The sequence below is a fragment of the Pongo pygmaeus genome, chromosome 21, assembly GCF_028885625.2.
Source record: "Pongo pygmaeus isolate AG05252 chromosome 21, NHGRI_mPonPyg2-v2.0_pri, whole genome shotgun sequence".
Lineage (NCBI taxonomy): Eukaryota > Metazoa > Chordata > Mammalia > Primates > Hominidae > Pongo > Pongo pygmaeus.
Genome location: NC_072394.2, coordinates 29,598,524 through 29,619,208, shown reverse-complemented (window position 1 = coordinate 29,619,208; position 20,685 = coordinate 29,598,524). Strand labels below are relative to the sequence as shown.

The 20,685-nt window shown below is 46.4% G+C and overlaps 1 pseudogene; it reads right to left on the bottom strand.

Annotated features, from left to right (window-relative positions):
* Positions 1–10,206: 10,206 nt before the first annotated feature.
* Positions 10,207–10,697, bottom strand: LOC134738898 (large ribosomal subunit protein eL21-like; annotated as a pseudogene).
* Positions 10,698–20,685: the final 9,988 nt, after the last annotated feature.

The following is a 20,685-nucleotide window of genomic DNA, read 5'->3' as shown; positions in this document are numbered from 1 at the left end:
GATCTCCTGACCTCATGATCCACCCGCCTCGGCCTCCCAAAGTGCTGGGATTACAGGCATGGGATTACAGGCTGGGATTACAGCCACCGCGCCTGGCCAAGGATCATTTTTTATACAGGGTTTTGATTTGCGGTCCTGCTCCACTGGAAAACTTCCCTGCCAAGTTAGCAATAGACCTCAGCTAGCAAGACGGATGAGTTGAGTTTCTTCATGAAGCTACAATTCATATCCCAAACTGAAATTCTCATCTATGTCCCTGTATTAGTTCGTTTTCACACTGCTGATAAAGACATACCCGAGACTGGGAAGAAAAAGGTTTAATTGGACTTATAGTTCCACATGGCTGGAGAGGCCTCAGAATCATGGCGGGAGGCAAAAGGCACTTCTTACATATTGGTGGCAAGGGAAATGAGGAAAAAGCAAAAGTGGAAACCCCTGATAAACCCATCAGATCTAGTGAGATTTATTCACTATCACGAGAATAGAATGGGAAAGACCGGCCCCCATGATTCAGTTACCTCCCCCTGGGCCCCTCCCACAACACGGGGGAATTCTGGGAGATACAATTCAAGTTGAGATTTGGATGGGGACACAGCCAAACCATATCAGTCCCTAAACTCACTCCTTCCACAGTCTCTCACTGTGTTTCTGGACCCGTTGCTCAGGCTAGAAACCTGGACTCCTCTCTGCTCATATTCTTCTACCAAACGATCGCGGCAATCTGATCATAAGTGCTTTCAAAATACCTGAACTTTTATCCCCTCCTCTGCTACCAGTCTGGTCTGGACCACTATCACTTGTCACCTGGATTACTGCAGTATCCTTCTCTTCCTTCTCTCCAGCTTCTACCCTTGTTTCTCTTCCAACTCACTCTGCTTCTGATGTGATTCTCAACACAGCAGCCAGATTAATCCTTTAGAGGCTGAGACTATGTTCCTCCTCACCTGGAAACCCTCCAATGTTCCAATAACTCTCAGCCCACTCTAAGTATAAGCCGCAGTCCTTACAATGTCTGTGAGGCCCTAGGTGATCTCCATCATACTTCCCTCCTATCATCTCCCTACTTTCTCCTCTTTGGTCACTCTGTGCGTGTCCCTTTAATATGCTAAAGTTGCCCTTGCCTCTCAGCCTTTGCACTGGCTGTTACCCTGAATGGAATGCTCTTCCCTTTGATATCCATGTGGCTCTCTCCTTTACTTTCCTTCAGGCCTATCAACTTCACCAGCTCTATCTGTCTCTATAGTACTTACCACCGTCTGACACATTCTGTTTACTGGTTTATATGTTGTCATTTGTCTGTCTGTCTGTGTTGCTTATCAGCATGTCAGGCACACAGTGCAGGGACTTTGCTTAGTATGCACTTGTATCCCTAGTGCCCAGAACAGCAGGGGCCTTGTCATAGGCACTCAAATAAGAGACACAGTGGGGCCTAGGAGCACCTAAAAGGGAGAATCAAATCTGGCAGCTTCCAACGTTAGCTCACTAGTTTGGTGTTGTGTGTATTAAGAGGCGGCTAAGAGCATCCTTTGGGGATCTCTGTCTCCTCAGAGTTTTAGGTGCCTGCTATGATTTGAATACCTCCTCCAAAACTCACGTTGAAACTTAATCCTCGGCCGGGCGTGGTGGCTCACACCTGTAATCCCAGCACTTTGGGAGGCTGAGGCGGGTGAATCACGAGGTCAAGAGATTGAGACCATCCTAGTCAACATGGTGAAACCCCGTTTCTAATAAAAATACAAAAATTAGCTGGGCATGGTGGCACGCTCCTGTAGTCCCAGCTACTTGGGAGGCTGAGGCAGGAGAATTGCTTGAACCCCGAAGGTGGAGGTTGCAGTGAGCCGAGATCGCGCCAGAGCAAGATTTCGTCTCAAGAAAGAAAGAAAGAAAGAAAGAAAGAAAGAAAGAAAGAAAGAAAGAAAGAAAGAATGAAAGAAAGAAAGAAAGAAAGAAAGAAAGAAAGAAAGAAAGAAAGAAAGAAAGAAAGAAAGAAACTTAATCCTCAATGTGGCTGTACTGAGAGGTGGGACTTTTAAGAGGGATTAGGTCATGAGGGATCTGCTCTCATGAATGGATTAATCCATTTAAGGATTAATGGCTTAATGGATTAATGAGTTATCATGGGAGTGGAACTGGTGGCTTTACAAGAAGAGGAAGGGAGACCCTAGAAAGCGCATTCAGCACCCCCAACCATGCAATGCCTTGTGCCACCTTGAGACTCTGCGGAGTCCCACCAGCAAGAAGTCCCTCGCAATATGAAGTCCCTAGACTTTGGATTCTCAGCCTCCATAACTGTAAAAAATAAATTTATCTCCCTTATAAATTACTCACTTTCAAGTATTCTAAGTAGCAGAAAACAGACTAAGCCTGTAACATTAGGCCAAGCCACCAAAAGCTCCTAGTCTCACAGCCTACGTGAGTTCAGTGTAGGCTTGGGAATTGGAGAAGCCTTTAGGAAATGATGAAATCAAGCTGGGCCTGGGAGCACAGGTGGAGTTTGGGTAGGCAGGGGACAGAAGGACAGTGTGGGCTAGCTTAGGGTAATGCTGCTTAGGTGAGTTACTAGGAGCAGGCACCTCGAACAGAGTACCCGAAGGGCTGCACCCAGCGGTGACACCATCGCCTCTCTCCTGTCCTGACTGGGCCGGGCTCTGGGGGAGAGGTCCCAACACTGCCCACCTCTTCTTGTTCTCCCAATATCCGTCATCAGCTCCAGTTTGCAATTCAGTTATTTTTAGATTGTTTTTTCCTTAGCAGTGAAGCAAGCCTGTGGAAGGAAACATATTCCTTCTAAAGCAAGCCTGCAGTTTCTCTGGACAGGCAAGAGTGAGGCTGCCCGCCTAAACAAAGAGAGGTCTGACGTCTGCTAGGGTGTTCTGGGACTCAATGGGTCCACCCCTGTCTTCAGTCTCGGACCTGGCCACTCCCAGACCATTTCAAGCCTAAGACAATGACACATGTCGCTGGGTTTTGAAAGCTGCTAGAGGAGCTTCCTAACCTTCTTGGCTGTCCTCATTATAGCTGCCTCCACTCCCTAGCCCCTGTGCTCAGTGTTTTTTGCAGGGAAGTTCTTCCTTAAGTCCAAACTGTGGCTCCAAAGATTTTGTTACCAAGAGAGAGAGGGAGAGGCTGCCACTGTTGCGCAGTGCTCAAATTGGACTGGGTGGCTTGCTTGGGATGGGTCTGGGAGAAACTGTCACAGGGGTCATGGGAATGATGACAGCTGCAACAAAGGGTGCCCCAGAGGCTTCTCAACCACTGGTAGGTAGGACGATCAGTAGGCAGGCAGCTGGCTGCAGAGGCCTCTTACTCACCCCATATTCTGCCCTGCCTGGGGTCTGGGCTCTCCTGAGCCTCAAGGTCTCTGCCCTTTCTTTAGAGAAGAGCTGGGTCCCAACTCACAGGACTTCCTCTAAACCCTCCTCGACCTCTTCCAGAGTCATGTCTGGGTCACTCAAAGGAAGGTCCTCACTGGGGATGGCAAGCTGTCTCAGGATGGCTTCTCAGTCTTCTCCCAGACCAGGGCTCTTGTCCCAGGATATGTGGGGTTGGGCTGGGCTGAGCACCCCTGTCCCTTCCCATAACTTTGTTCAGGTTGTGGACTCCTTTAGCAGGCTGGTGAAGTCCATGAAACTCTTCAGAATAATGCTCTTAAATGCATAAGGTAAAATACACTGGATAACAAAGGAAACCAATTACACTAAAATGCAGATATTAACATATTTTAATATTTATAAGATCCAGCAATCCCACTACTGGGTATATATCCAAAGGAAATGAAATCAAGGTTGAAGGACAGCTGCACTTCCATGTTTGTTGCAGCACTATTCACAATATCCAAGCTATGAAACCAACCTAAGTGTCCATCAATGAATGGATAAAGGAAATGTGGTTTATATACAAAATGCAATACTATTCAGTCATAAAAAGAAGGAAACCCTGTCATTTGTGACAACATGCATGAACCTGGAGGACATTATGCTAAGCAAAGTGAACCAGACACAGAAAGACAAATACCACATGATCTCACTAATGTGGAATTTTTCAAAAAGTTGATATCATGGAAGCAGAGAGTAGAACAGTGGTTACCAGAGACTTGAGAAAGGAGGGGAGAAGGGAGGATGGGGAGAGGTTGGTCAATGGGTACAAAGTGACAATTAGATTGGAGGAATAATTTTTGGTGTTTTATTACATTGTGGGGTGATGATGGTTAACAGTAAGTTATTGTATGTTACTAAATAGCTAGAAGAGAGGCTTCTGAGTATTCTCACCACAAAGAAATGATAAACGCCTGAGGTGATGAATATGCTAAACATCCTGATTGGGTCATGTATTGAAACATCAAATTGTATCCCATAAATATGAGTAGTTACAAGATGTCATGAGGTGGTGTATTTGTTAATTAACTACATTTGACCATTCTACTATATATATACTTCAAAACATCATGTTGCACATGATAAATACATATGAAGTCATCTGTCAATTAAAAAAACAAATTTAACCTACCTAGGCAACCTAGTGAGACCCTGTCTCTACAAAAAATTAAAAAATTAGCTGGGTGTGGCCAGGCATGGTGGCTCACATCTGTAATCCCAACACTTTGGGACGCCGAGGCGGGTGGATCACCTGAGGTCGGGAGTTCAAGACCAGCCTGACTAACATGGAGAAACCTCGTCTCTACTAAAAATACAAAATTAGCTGGGCGTGGTGGTGCATGCCTGTAATCCCAGCTACTTGGAGGCTGAGGCAGGAGACTCGCTTGAATCTGGGAGGCGGAGGTTGTGGTGAGCTGAGATTGTGCCATTGCTCTCCAGCCTGGGCAATAAGAACAAAACTCCATCTTAAAAAAAATAGAGAGAAAAGCTCTCTTTTCTTTTTTAGCTGGGAGTGGTGGCACGTGCCTGTACTCCCAGCTGCTTAGGAGGCTGAGGCAGGAGGAGTGCTTGAGCCTGGGAGATTGAGGCTGCAGTGAGCCATGATTGCTCAATGCACTCCAGCTTGGGAGACAGAGATACTCTGTCCTAAAAACATTTTTTTTAAAAATGTGATATATACTAATGAATTTTTTAACACACTAAAGAAGAAAATCTAGCAGATCTTTTTAACACATTAAAGAAGAAAATCTAGCAGTGGATCTGCTATGGTTTAAATGTGCCCCCCATAATCATATGTTGGAAATTTAGTCTCCATTGCAACATCGTTGAAAGGCAGGATCTTTAAGAAGGTGGGACCTTAGGCAGAACCCTCATGAATGGATTAATGCCATTATATCATGAGAGTGGGTTGTTATAAAAGTGAGTTTAGGCTGGGTGTGGTGGCTCATGCCTGTAATCCCAGCACTTTGGGAAGTTGAGGCAGGCAGATGACTTGAGATCAGAAGTTTGAGACCAGCCTAGCCAACATGACGAAACTTTTTTTGTTTTTTGAGACGGAGTCTCACTCTGTCACCCAGGCTGGAACGCAGTGGCACGATCTTGGCTCACTGCAAGCTCCGCCTCCTGGATTCAAGCTATTCTCCTGCCTCAGCCTCCCGAGTAGCTGGGACTACAAGTGCCTGCCACCATGCTTGGCTAATTTTTGTATTTTTAGTAGAGACGGGGTTTCACCATGTTAGCCAGGATGGTCTCGATCTCCTGACCTCATGATCCGCCCGCCTCAGCCTCCCAAAGTGCTGGGATTACAGGCGTGAGCCACCGCCCCCGGCCGAAACTCTGTTTTTATTGAAAATACAAACATTAGCTGGGCATGGTGGCAGGCGCCTGTAATCCCAGCTACTTGGGAGGCTGTGGCAGGATAGTCACTTGAGCCCGGGAGGCAGAGGTTGCAGTGAGCCAAGAAGGAGCCACTGCACTTCAGTCTGGGTGGCAGAGCAAGACTCCGTCTCAAAAAAAAAAAAAAAAAAGAAGTGAGTTTGGCCCCCCTTGCTTTCTTGTTACTGCCTGCTCTTGCCTTTCTGCCTTTTGCCACAACATGACACAGCATGAAGCCCTCGCCAGATGCTGGTGCCATGCTCTTGGACTTTGTGGTCCACAGAACTGTGAGCCAAATAAATTATGTTCATGATAAATTACCCAGTCTCAGGTATTCGGTTATAGCAGAAGCAAACAGATTAAGAGAGGATCTAATATCTATCATAATTTCATAATATCATAAATGATATTTTAAGATATCTGCAATAACTCTAATATGTTAGGGAAATAGCTGTGATTTTTGTTGGTGACAAAGTTGCAGACACTGCTAAATACTACTGTCATCTATTGCCTACATTCATAATGCAAGGAAATACCATATTTCAGTTAGAGGCAGTGAAAATAATGGGGAAACTTTTTTTTCTGCCCAAGTTTATTGACATCAGGATAAGAATTCTGCCTTTGGGCCCAACACAGTGCTTCATGCCTGTAATCCCAGCACTTTGGGAGGCCGAGGCGGGCAGATCACTTGAGTTCAGGTGTTTGAGACCAGCCTGGCCAACATGGTGAAACCTCGTTTCTACTAAAAATACAAAAATTAGCCAGGTATGGTGGTGGGCACCTGTAATCCCAGCTACTTGGGAGGCTGAGGCAGGAGAATCGCTTGAACCTGGAAGGCGGAGGCTTCAGTGAGCTGAGATCATGCCACTGCACTCCAGCCTGGGCAACAGAGTGAGACTCTGTCTCAAAACAAAAACAAAACCAAAAAAGCAGAATTCTGCCTTTGACCTTCTCTTACCTTCATAATTTTTGGGCCTAGATTGAGGACCTGGTGGGGCTGGAGGGGGCACCAGGCCTGGATTTCTCATTTGTAAAATATACTTATTTTATTTTTACTTTAAAAAAATTTTTTTAAATTTTTTTGAGACAGAGTCTTGCTCTGTCACCCGGCCAATATACTTATTTTAAATTAAACAGGAAGAAATTGGTGTTTGTAAGAAATTCAGGCAATGTAAATAAAGACAGCTCTCATTTATCCCCCAAACCCTCTTCCCTCTTCAGTGGTAGCCCCTGTTATCTGTGTGTTATATATAGTTTCAAATTACAAAAGTAATATTTGAAAATATTTGCCTTGAAAAAATCAGATTTTTAAAAGAACTTTACTTACTGTACATACGGCAATACTTAGTTTTGTATGTAGTTACTTTTTTCTTTTTTCTTTTTTTTTTTTTTTGAGATGGAGTCTCGCTCTGTCACCCAGGCTGGAGTGCAATTGCACGATCTCAGCTCACTGCAAGCTCGGCCTCCTGGGTTCAAGTAATTCTCCTGCCTCAGCCTCCTGAGTAGCTGGGACTACAGGCATGTGCTACCACGCCCGGCTAATTTTTTTGTATTTTTGGTAGAGACAGGCTTTCACTGTGTTAGCCAGGATGGTTTTGATCTCCTGACCTTGTGATCCGCCCGCCTCAGCCTCCCAAAGTGTTCGGATTACCGGTGTGAGCCACTGCGCCTGGCCTACTTTTTTCTAAATTAAGAAAAATACCAGATCTTTGGCTGGTATGTGTGTAGTCTTTTCTCAAATGCAAATAGGAGCATATTGTACATGCTCTCTTGAAACTTGCTCTTTTCCTGTACAACGTGACACGGAGGTCTTTCCATGTTAGCACGTATGGACTTGCCTCCTTTTTTTCTCTCATTCTGTTTACTGCTGCTTAGTATGTTGCATAAGTGCTGGGTCAAAGGGAGAACCACATTTTGAATTTTAGTCAATAGAATTCAGCAGTCTCTCCCATGCCCAGGATGTGGGCCAGGCATCAGTCACCCAAGCTAGAATTTAGGCACTAATTTCCCTCTACTCCACTCTGTTTGCCCAATCTATCAGCAAGTCTCCTGAGTATCTGCTAGCATTGGCTCCGGTTCTCCAACCCCACCGCCTCTTCATTCATCATCTATTTCTCCTATCGGGGTGAATGCATTAGCTTACCCCTCCCACCTCTCATCCCTAGTCTTCGTTGTTCTGTCTCCTGCATGGCCCATGTTATTCTGTAGTCGGTTTATCTTTCTTGATCTTGAATCCAATCATGTCCTCCCTGATCTTAACTCTTCCATGGCTTCCCATTACCTTAGGATCATTTCCAAGTCTTTCACCTTGGCCTATTCCCATCATTCCAGCTGTGCCAACCTCTCTGACAGCATCATTCCTCTCGGGGATCTCACTGCACACCCTATATCTCAGCGATGCAGACAGTCGGGACCCTTAACATTTCAGGCTGCCTGCACTCCATGCCTTGCTCAGTTTCTCTGACTGTAATGCCCTTTCTACTTCCTTTTCTCTTTTCTCCTCCCTTTCACCTGGTGAACACCCAGCCATCTTTTAGGGGGTCATCTTACCAGTCACTCATTCTGGAGATTCTTTTCTATCCCCTAAAAGACAAGTGAGCATTTTCCTTTGAGCTCCTGCTGACATTGTTCAGGTCTTTGGCATAGTCTTGTCAGGATTTACTGCCCAATTTGTTTCCCTGCCCTTCTCCCCTCTAGGCTGTGAACTCTTGAGGCTGACTGAACAGTGATGACATGCCATCTCCTATAGGGAATGGACATACAAAAAGTACACACATCACAAGTGTGCAGCTTCCTGGCACTCTGTAAACTGAACCTACTCATGTCACCAGCACCCAGATCAACAGAATATTACCAACACCCCAGAAGTCCCCATGTGTCCACACCCACCAGAATCCCCTTTCTGTTCTTTAAAGAAAATAGTCCATGATATCCTTGCCGAGTTTTAGTTGTTTGTTTGTTTTGAAACAGAGTCTTGCTCTGTTGCCCAGGCTGGAGCACAGTGGGGCTCACTGCAGCCTCAACCTCCTGAACTCAAGGGATCCTCCCACCTCAGCCTCTTGAGTAACTGGGACCACAGGTGCATGTTACCATGCCTGGCTATTAAAATTTTTTTTTTTTTTTGTAGAGAGTTTGGGGTGGGGGGGGGTCTTCCTATGTTGCCTAGGCTGGTCTTGAACTCCTGGCTTCAAGCCATCCTCCTGCCTTGGCCTCCCAAAGTGCTGGGATTACAGGCATGAGCCGCTGTGCCTGACAGCAAAAAACCGTTGTTTTTTGCTTTCTGGTTTTAGTTCTTTTGCTTTCAGTTTTTCTTGTGTTTGTATTTTGTATAAATGGATTCAAACAGTATGTTCTCTTTTGTGTCTAGTTTCTTTGGCTCAGCATCATATTTGTGAGGTTTATCAAAATTATATGTGTAGTTATAGTTTGTTCATTCTAGCAGCTGTGTATTATTCCATTGCGTGTGTATACCACAATTTATGTATCCATTCTACTGTTGTCGGGTGTTTCCAAGACAAACTGGCAAATGAAAATGTTGCAGAATGCATTTAGAATACATAAACATATACATGCAAAATAATCCCAAGCATGTCTATAAATGCATAGAGAAGTGGTTGCCTGGGAGGAACTGGAGACTGGGGAGGAGACAGCCAAAGGGACTGTAAACTTATCTGTAATGTTTTAAATTTTCTACATGGAAACTGTATTCCAGTATAACTTAGATAATTAAAAATTAAATATAACTTTTTTACATATATTCATGCTCTGTGCATTTGGGTCCTCAGGGCTATGTTGGGAGAAATATCAGTCAGTCAATCAAGCAAGCAATATTAAATGTATATTTATGGCTGGGCGCGATGGCTCATGCCTGTAATCCCAGCACTTTGGGAGGCCGAGGCGGGCGGATCATGAGGTCAGGAGATCGAGACCATCCTGGCTAACATGGTGAAACCCCATCTCTACTAAAAATACAAAAAAATTAGCCAGGCGTGGTGACGGGCGCATGTACTCCCAGCTACTTGGGAAGCTGAGGCAGGAGAATGGCGTGAACCCGGGAGGCGGAGCTTTCAGTGAGCCGAGACCGCAACACTGCACTTGAGCCTGGGCGACAGAGCGAGACTCTGTCTCAAAAAAAAAAAAAAAAAAGCATACTTATTTATTTATTTGTAAATTATTTTATTTCTTCCTTGATGACTTAGAGGGACTATCATCAAACCAGTACAAATCTTTAATACATAATACCTGGCCATTTTCTAACCAATTGAGTAATTTGTTGCACAATAAGCTACTTAACGTCTTTCAGCAAGAAATACATTAAATTTGAATAGTAAAGACATTACATAATGAATTAGGACACAATTAAAATTTGCTTTAAATATTTCTTTGGGGGAGAGGACACCATACTTCTACTCGACGAAGAGAAACATTTTTACAGTCCAGAGGTCTTTTGTTTTTTTTAACACCTATTATGCCTGAATTCATAGGGAAGAGGTTCCAGCAGCTCAGGCTCCTTCTCGTTGGTTTTCACAAAGTGTGCTTCTCTGGGTGGAGCAGGCTGGTGCTTTAGTTGAACCCAGGTACCTTTCTCTTTGACTTCTTTCTTTTTCTGATCATTTTCCTTCATGCGTTTCAGGAAGCTATCTCGGCTCTTAGAGTGCTTAATGTGCTCAATATGCACATTAATTCTTTTGGCAAGAATCTTGCCCTTAACTTGTTTGTTTAGAACAATGCCAACAGTATGCTGGGGAACATTGCAGACTCTTCCAGTTTTGCCATGGTAACACTTGTGGGGCATGCCTTTTTGAACAGTTCCCATTCCTTGAAGTCTACAATATCACCTTTCTTATAGATTCGCATATACGTGGCCAAAGGAACAACTCCATGTTTTCTAAAAGGCCTAGAGAACATATATTGGGTGCCTCTCCTCTTTCCCTTTGTGTTCATCATCTTGGCGAATTACCGGAAGATGGCGGTTCCAGCCGAAAGCTAAATGTGTATTTATTATTTGATCAAATATATCAGATCAAATAGATCACACTTACAAGCCATGTGGCCTTGAGCAAGTGACTTCACTTCTTTGATCCTTAGTTCCCTGTTGTCTTAGCTTGGGTCCTCGCCCCACCCCTCCTGCTGTCCGCCAGCAGAACCTGAGACAAAGGCTTGCGAACAAGTAGTTTATTTAAGAATGTGATCTTAGGGAGCAGGAGGGAGGGACAGGGACATTGAATCAAGAAATGAGGGAGAGCCAATACAAGATGTGACGCCAAGTTAGCCAGTGCTATCTATGGGTGTCTGGAGGTGGGGGCCATCACAGCCTTTCATGGAGTTTTCTGAAATGTCTCAGAACTCCCTGCTGGGGGACAAAAGGCAGAAGCATTATTCACTGGTTCTCACTACTGTTGGTCAAGGGACATCCCACAGCTTCTTAGTTCCTCCCACGTTGCTGGGCTGCTCGTGCATGAGGGCCAAGCATGTTCCCTTGGGTGTCCCACCCAGCTGTAGTGGAGAAACCCCGGGGTCAGCTCAGCACTGGCTGGAGGAAGAGATCTGCCCAAGAGGTTTTTGAGGTGGTGTCCCAAGTGTGTCTAACACATTCATCTTTAATGTGAGGGGGGTGTCTCCACTTCAAAGGGACACTGCAAGGATTGGGCTGAATTCCATATATAGGTAACAAGGCACCCAGGGTTGGTGTTCTGAGGCCCTGGGAAGGATAGGGGGTGGAGGAGACCTGGCCCCCCCACTCCAGTGTGGGGCTAAAGGAGGGGGAAGCTGGAAAGGGAGCTGAGCTGGCAGAGGCTCTGCCATGTTGCTTCTCCAGGGCTGGGCAGAGGCCCAAGCAAGACAGTGGGAAGGACAGCAGGTTCCAGGACACAGGGAGGAAGGGGGCCTGGAGGGATTTCCCTGGGCCTGGAATGCAGGGATGAGGTTCCTAATAGGTGCCTGTGGCCTTGTTCCTGTGAGAGGAAGGAAACTGATGAGGCCACCGAATGGAGCAGAAAAGGTGCAGTGAAAATCCTTACCGCCTCCTGCCCTGCAGGCTCTGCATAGTCACAGTGGTGACTATTTTATATCACGCCCGATCATCCACTGTGGTCCAGCCTTGATCCCTCTCAAGGTTATAAAATAATTTGCTAGCAGCCCTTGCTTCTCAAGTATATTACAGGCTAGACTAAGGGTTCTTAATTTAGGGTCCTGCAGATACAGTGTAAAAGGGTCAATAAAACTTAGCTGAAAAAAATGACATCTATACTTTGCTCTAAATTAAATTGAGCACTACCTTCAGTTATGGATTTAGGCAACAAACCACACAGCTGAGTCTTTGTCACTAGCAGAAGCCACAGATATTTTCACATCACATGACAGTTATAGATATTTTGAAAGCTCATTTATACTTCAAGATTGCAGTAATTATTAGGCCTTCTCTTAGATATCTTGGTATGTAGTGTATTAAGGAAGAGACACATAAATTTTCTCTCTCTTTTTTTTTTTTTTTTTGAGACGGAGTCTTTCTCTGTCACCCAGGCTGGAGCGCAATGGCGCGATCTTGGATTTTCCTGCCTCAGTCACCTGAGTAGCTGGGATTACACAGGTGCCTGCTACCTTGTCCACCTAATTTTCATATTTTTAGTAGAGATGAGGTTTCACCATGTTGGTCAGGCTGGTCTTGAACTCCTGACCTCAGGTGAGCCACCCGCCTCGGCCTCCCAAAGTGTCAGGATTACAGGCGTGAGCCACCGCGCCCGGCCTGAAGCATACATATTCTTATATTATGCATTTTAAAATATTTTGATAACAATATTTCAATATAATTGGCTTCCTTTGTAATCTGATATATTTTATTTTATGCATTTAAAAATATTCTTAGAAGGAGTCTATAAGGTTAACAATACAAAAAGTGCAAGAATCCCTGCACTAGAGCAGGAATGGCCAGTATTGACCTGCCTGTGCTTATGGCAGACATTATGAATCAATCATGGCAGTCTTTCTAGCAGATGCCAGATGCTCTCTAGGCATTTTCTACTAATTCATCTGTGGAGACATATGAGGTCAAATTTAGTTGCCCTTCCTGGTCTATAATGAACCAATGCAGGATAAAACAAGGCAGGATAAAGATATGATTAAGTGCTTCTTTGGCAAGCACAGCAAATTAGAGCAAAGTTTGAGACTAAGTTTGCCAAAGGAGTTGGAACAGAAACCCTTCACAGTGAGGTAGACCCACAGTCAGGGATTAAAAAGACACAATTTTGAGAGGTGGAGAAAGGAGGGTGATGATATTCAGGGTAGGGGCAGGGGCAATGAGAGGAGGAAAGACTTATATAAACAAAAGTTTGAGGATGGAAAGAACAAGAAATTTCAGGGGACATTGTGGCGACCAGGTTTTGGAGAAGTTGTGGGAAATGAAACTGAGAGAGCAACTTCTTTAGGAAGGCTTGAATATGAAGAATTTTGCTTCAGAAGTCCTTAAGAGGACTTCTGTGAATAGAGGACAAAGGGTGTACCAGTTTGCTTTTACTGTGCAACAAACCACCTCAAAATTAGTAATTTAATACCACAACCATTTATTACTTCTTACTCATCTATGGGCCTGCTGGGTGGTCCTTCTGGTCTGGGCTGGCTTAGCTGATCATGGAATTTCCTCATGCATCTGCAGTCAGCTGATTGGCAGGGGGTGGAGGGGCTGGTGGATTCAGGACAGCCTCATCTTATGGTTGGTTTGGCTGGCTATTGGCTGGGCCAATGGGGGTGCCTGGGCCACATGGTTTCTCATCCTCCAGAAAGCTAGCCTGGGCTTACTCACATGGTGGCAAGACAGATTTCCAAGAGAAGAGGAGATGCATATGGCATCTTGAAGCCTAGGCTCAGAATGGGCAATTCTACCGCTTCACTTCTACCATATTTGAACTGCCAAAGCAATTCTTGAGGCCAGCCTAGATTCGAGGAGTAGGAGAATAGACTGTGCCTTTTGATGGGAGAAGATACAAAGTCACACTGCAAAGGGTGTGGTTACAGGAAGAGGAATCATTGTGGCCCCCCTCCTTTTTTTTTTAGGAGACCTTGGAGACAAGGTCTCACTCCCAGGCTGGAGCGCAGTGGCATAATCATAGCTCACTGCAGCCTCAAACTTCTGGGCTCAAGTGATCCTCCCACTTCAGCCTCCTGAGTAGCTGGGACTATAGGCATGCCACCATGCCCCAGCTAACTTTTTAATTTTTATTTTTGTAGAGTGGGGTCTTGCCATGTTGCCCAGGCTGGTCTTGAACTCTGGGGATTGGGGCCACTTTTGTAATTAGTCTATCCTGGAAGGTTTGAGGGCAGCTGTGGAACATGAAATACTAGGAGAAAAGCCCCAGGGACATGGGGGCTGGTTGGGAAACAATGACAGTAGTGTTTGAGAAGATAGGGATAGGATGTTTGCCCAGACTCTAAGATGGGGTAGGCCTGAGGTGGGAACAATAGAGGGGATGGGGAGGAAACAGGTCTCTGAATTTGGGGCCTGTGGGACAGGCAAGGAACATAACCATTCGCAGAACTGGAGATGTCAGCAGGCGGCTGATGGGATCAAGGCCTGTCTGATGTAGAGTCCTGCACTGAGAAGGCCTTGAGGCCTTGGCAGACGGCAGCCCAGGTGTGCAGCTGAGTCCTGAGGCCTCCGCTACCTACAGGCCGAAAGGTCTTGTGAAGCCCATTAGCATTTCCTGCACTCACTAAGCGTTCTGCTATGCAGAGTAGGGATAGGAATGTGAACCTTGCAGGGCTGGGAGGGAGTGAGTTAGGGCTCACTGTGGCGAAGCATTTTGTAAACTCTTTTGGACCGTACACTTTTTAGTGGTTTTATGGTTTTGTTTTAAATTGAAGAGACATTAGCCACACAGATGAGGGACCTAGGAGGAAATGTGAAGGGAGAAAAGGAGGACCTGGGGTTCTGTTTGGGGGAGAGGCTGCAACTGTTAGGAGGCCGTGGGAATAGAAGGATCCAGAAACAGAGAGGGCTCGGCTTGTACAGAGTCCCTCCAGCTTGAGGCATGGGGAGCTCAGGACAGCAGCAGTGGGGGGCATTCAGTCATGACTGGCTCTGTGCTTGCCCAGTCCTTGGGGTCAGAGAGTTGGGAGTCGGGTGGTGGGAAAATTAGTCTCCCTGCCTAGTCCCCCAATTGCAAAGTCCTGGGTGGTCTGGACCGACGTCAGTGCAGCTCCCCACTCCTCCCTCCCTCCTCCTCTTTGCTGCTCTGAAAAGTCCAGCAGAGTCACTGCTTCCAGATGTGGCCTCCAGATGTGGCCTGGAGTTTTTCCAGAGGATCAAGGATGCAGAGGCAGCAGCCAAACTCCTGGCCTTTCTTTCTCCCTCCTTCTCCAATGGGGCCTACCCATTGCTACTCCTCCCCTGACTTCTCTTCCACCACTAGGTCAGGTACCAGGTACCCAGGGGTCCTGGCAGATAGACAGATAGATACCATTTATAAATAAACCTGAGCCAGACACATGCATCTTTATTCGTGTTGGAAAGAGTTTATATCTGGGGGAGTGGAGACCTCTCCAGTGTTTCCGTTCTGAGCAGCCCCAGCGGCTCCAGAAGGAGGAAGTGAGCTGTCTCCTTGGCTGGGGACCCGCCAGGGCACTGGGCTTCGGGCCAGCCAGGGCCTGGGAGGAGCTGCTGGAAACCTGCCCCTTAATGGGAACAGCCTGGGCCCTGATGTCTCACCGGGACAGAGCCCCAGTTAGGGGGAAAAGGCAGCTGTTTTATTAGTAGCAGACCATGGAAACCAGGTGGGGCTGCTAAAAGTGAGTTCTCTGGTTGCCTGGATCAGTGTGTCACAATTAGTAACTCCTGCGCTAATTCCCTGGGGCTCTTGTTAAAAATGCAGATTGTGACTCAGTTTATCTGGAGTAGGACCTGGGGTTCTGCATTTCTAACTAGTTTTCAGGTGATTCTGATGCTGCTGGTCTGTGGACTACATTTTGAGTAGGAAGGTTCTAGACTGGACATCTAAAACGTGTCTCTACTTTTCTCTTTTTTTGTGTATACGTTTCTGTATTTTTTTGTACACATTTTGTATTTTCTGTAGTTTTTCCTGTTTTTTTCCCCCCATCTGTTTTTAATTCAAAAAGTACCAAAGGGTAGGTAGTGAAAAGTCTCCTCATATCCCTGCCCCCTGCAACCCAGCCATCCCTTCCCATGGCCAGCCAGTGTTGTTGTTTTTTGTGTACATCCTTTAAGAGATATTTTATGAATATACAGGCAAATATATATTTCCTCTTCTGTCTCCCTGCCCTGTTTTGGTTATTATCTGATGTGTACTAGTACACATCTTTCTTTATTACGCAACATACCTTGGAGATTGCACTAGCTCCTTCTTTCTTTTTTTTTAAAATTTTTCAGATATTTTTCAGTGATGGATTTCTTTTTTAAAGTTGCACAGTTTTATTATATACCACAACTTACCAAGCAGATTCCTTGCTGATGAATACTTGGTTGTGTCCAACCTTTTGCTCTTGTGCAGTGCATACATTAATCACTTGGCCCAGGCTTGAGTCTATTCAGAAAACAGAGGCCTACAAGTGGAAATGCAGGGTCAAAGAGTCCGTGCATTTGTAATTTTGCTGAATATTGGCAAACTGACCTCCCCAGAGAGGTTGTGCTAACAACGTGTGAGAGAGAGCCTATTTCCTGTACTCTCCCAACACGGCGTGTTAACAAACTTTTTGATCTTTGCCAGTCTCATATGTGAAAAACGGTAACTGCTGTTTTTGAAACTCTCTCTTCCTTCAGCTTCCATGACTCTCTTCAACAATATATTTGTTAGAGGGTCACTGCATTCATCTTCTCTGGGTCAGCCAACTTATCAGCACCGGAGTTCCGAAGAAGACCAACACTAATAATCCTTGCTCTTGCCTCTGGAAGGGAAGACAAAAAAATTAATTTGTCAATGATGACCAATGAATGGGATGAGAGCTATGATAAGGGGGTGACTCCTTAAGGCAGCACTTCTTACACCTCAATGTGCACACGCATCAGCTGAGGACCTTGTGAAAATGCAGACTCAGAATCAGCAGGTCTTGTTGAGGGTCTGAGATTCTGTGGTTCCAACGAGCTCCTAGGTGAAGAAGTGGCTGTTGGTCCCAGGACTACATTTTGGGTGCCTAAAACAAGGGCTGGCAAACTTTTTCTGAAAAGGACCAGAGAGTGGATATTTTAGGTGTCATGGGTCACACGTGGGTCTCCGGTGCAGTTATTCAACTCTGCCTTTGAAAGCAACTATACGATATGTAAATGAATGGGTGTGGTTGTGTTCCAATATAATTTTATTTACAAAATAGCTGGCTGTGTTTGCTGACCCTTGGCCGTAAGCATCCAATAAATAACCTATTGAAGCAATGAGTGAAGGATGTCATTGGGCAGTAGTAGGGGCCTGAGCTAATCTAGGGGTCAGGGAATACCTGAAAAAAATGCATATTTGTCGGAGTCCTACTGGGAAAACAAAAGCCAAAGGCCAATGTTTAAAGAGGGAATGTTTACACGCAGGGAATGCGTTACATGGGTAATAGAAGAGCTGAGAAGTTACTTAGATGCAACCCAGAGATTAGCAACATCAGGAAGCTGTTATCAATCACCCTGGGTAGGATGAGGAGAGAGGTGAGGAGCTCTCAGATCACCACCCACTAGGACTGGAACCATGGTGGGTGTACCTATTGGGAGCTTGGAGCCCTGGACAAACCCAGCTAGGGTCAGAGACTCTTGGAAGAATCTCATTTCTTCCTGCTCTTTCATCTCCCACCCATTGGTCAAAATCAGTTGTCATCCAGTCTATACAGGAACCTGCGGGGGCCAACCTCTGCTCTCTAGCTTAGAGCAGGGGAAGTCAAAGCATGATGTGAGGCCAATAAGCCTAGGCCTAAGGGATATTTAGAGTGAGTGTGAAAGTGTAGGTAGTTGACCAGGCATACCAGGGAGGGAGGGAGGGTGTATCAGACACAGAGGACAGGCTTAGGGTGTGCAGGGGTGAATGGTGTGGGATGAGGCCGGTAGGGAGGCCACTCCTTTAAGCAGGATGAAATTTATGCTTTAGAACAGAGGTTGGCAAACATCTCTGTCACGTAGTTTTCTTTTGTTTAAAAACAAATGTTAAAAATGTAAAAACCATTCATGTCACATAGGCTACACTAAAACAGGGCACAGGCAGCGTTTGGTTCATGGGCTGTAGTTTTCCAGCCTGGTTTTGTAAGATCCACTTTAGAGGGATGGATTGGAACAGACAAGAGGCTGAGAGAGGCAGAAGGGCTGGAAAGGAGACTGCTGGAGCTTCCAGGCGGGAGACGTTGAGAGCTCAGTGGTTGGTCCTCATAGTGGACAGAAGGGAGGGACTTAGAGTTGTAGAATGCATGAGACACAGAATTAGCTGGTCTCAACAAAAGGTCTAAGCCTGGTCTGGAGGGATGTGCAATTGGGCACACTGACTATTCCTCTGATTAGCTTGGAATCCCTTCATCCCTTGCTTCAGGGAGACAGAGGGAAATCCTGTCATCCTGGAGAATGAAATTCACTATGGCCCGTCTTCCCCCTCCCCAGTCCTCTCTTTGGGTGGAATGCGTGGAGGAGCAGGTTGCACTGCCTCTCACTAAAGGAGGAGTTGGGCACTCAGCTGTTGGTGACTCACTTGTTGCTCATTCCGGAATATGGGTCCCAAGCATCTCCTGACCTCAGTTTCAGGCCTTGGCTGCCATTCCAGGACAACAGAGCAAGTCCCACCAACATCCTCTGACACTTTCTTGTGGAGTTTCCTGTGGGTCCAGAGTAGAGATAAGGGCTGGGAAGACCCTCACCCAGCCCTGGGCTCAAACACCTGCTGGTAGCCTCTGCCATCATCTTGATCACACATGGGCTAATGGTATTGCAGACAGGGCTGGGATGATGTCTTAGTTTGGACTGCCCTGGAGGCAGACCCTGGGACAAGGCTTTGAATGCAAGTAGTTCTGTGAAATGGGGAAGGAAGGCAGCCCACAGCAGGTGTATTATCAAGCTAGTTACCACTGTGGGCAACTGGAGCTTAGTCTTGTGGAGGAAATCTGGGCATCAGAGTAGAACACATGCCCCAGAGTTATCCTGCCTGAGGAGCGAGGGAGCTGGGGTATTTATCCATCAACTCCTGTGAGTTATAGCTAGAAGAAGGGCTCCTCTAAGGGTTGTTAATTCCCTGGCACTTCCAGCATGCTACCTGGCCTTCTGCAGTTTAGGAAAGAAAGCTCTCAGGTGCAGACATGCAGATTCACAGGTGGAAGGCAGTGGGAGCTCCCTGAAGTGGTGAGGCCTCAAGGAGTGAGTGGGATGCCTGTAGGATCCACTATCAATGGTTATCATCTCCACTTGACAGATGGGGGAACTGAGAAGCAAAGTGACAGTCCCAAATCACACTGCAGTTTGTGACAATGAGGGGCTGGAGCTCAGAGCATGTGGGTCCAGGGTCTTCCACTATTTTTTATGCCATTGTTATGAATCTTCCGGGCATGAGATGACCTGCCCTTGGTATCTCATAGGCTGATTCTCGTTGCCCTACATGCCTGCCTGCTGCATTGTCTCCCCTGATGACCCCCACTTCCTGGGTCTACCCAGAGTCCAGAGCCCAAAGCCATACCTGCAGGAAGGGAAGCCTGCAGGACATGCACATGTGGCAAGGCTTGGCTTCTTACCGAGTGTCTACGTGAGACTCGCAGAGCCTGGGGAGGAGGGTAAGCAGGAGACAGGGTGGGGTGGGGAGCTGGGAGGTGGCCAACTTGTCAAGCTGTGTGGGAGGAAGGCGTGCTGAGCAGAGGTAGACAGAACAGGACTGAACCAGCATGGAGGGCAGTCCAGAGGACCGAAAGGTGGGCTGGGCAAGTCTGAGCCCCCTGCCCCTTGCCTGGTTATTTGTGACATGGGACTGTTTGCATAGCTGGGAGCAGATGTCTCAGGCCTCAGCACTGAAGGCTGTGTGTGTTCGTCTAGGAATTACTTATGGGGGCCCAGTATGTCCCAGCTAGAGTGTCAACAACCTTGGGGGACACGTGGGAGAATTAGACATTTGGTTGTTCTCAGAACCTGTTGGGTCCTGTAGGGGGGATAAAATGCTTCCTCCAGCCTATAGGGTTTTTTGTTTTTTTTGCCCAGAGACAAGGTCTTGTTCTGTCACCCAGGCTGGAGTGCAGGATCCTATCTCACTGCAGCCTTCAGCTCTAGGGTTCAGGTGATCCTCCCGCCTCAGCCTCCCGAGTAGCTGGGACTATAGGCATGCACCACCACACTTAATTTTTAAATTTTTTTTGTGGAGACTGGGAGTCTCACTGTTGCCCAGGCTGGTCTCAAACTCCTGGCCTCAAGTGATCTTCTCACCTCAGCCTTCCACAATGCTGGGATTAAAGGTTCCAGAGCCACCATGCCCAGCCTCCATTCTACATTGAGTCCTGAGTTGGATGGTAGAAAAAAGCACAGCCTCAGGAAGCCCCTAGTTTGAGGGCAAAGACATACTCTCAAATCCAGTTGTGAGGTTCCCCCCTTACTGCTCACAGAGTCTTGGAAACAGTTTTCTTCCCAGTCTTTGATACCCAAAAGGAGGTGGAGATGACTGGGAATTCCACCTGGCTGGCCCAGCAGAAGCTCGATGCTCAAAGGTGGACACCAAGAGCTGAGGTTACCCTGCCCACACCCACCCATTCCTAAAGCCAGCCTGTGGTCGCTCATGAGCAGAGGTGACTGTGTTAGTCCCCTCCTTGTGCCCTCATCCTTTGCAATGTGACTTTGCCATTCCTCCCATCAGGAGGTGGAGTGTGTTCCCCACCCCTTGAATCTGGGCTGGTGTATTAGTCAGTGTTCTCCAGAGAAACAGAACCAACAGGATGTGTATATATATAGAAGGACATTTATTTTAAGGAATTGGCTCATGTAATCATGGAGGCTTGGTAAGTC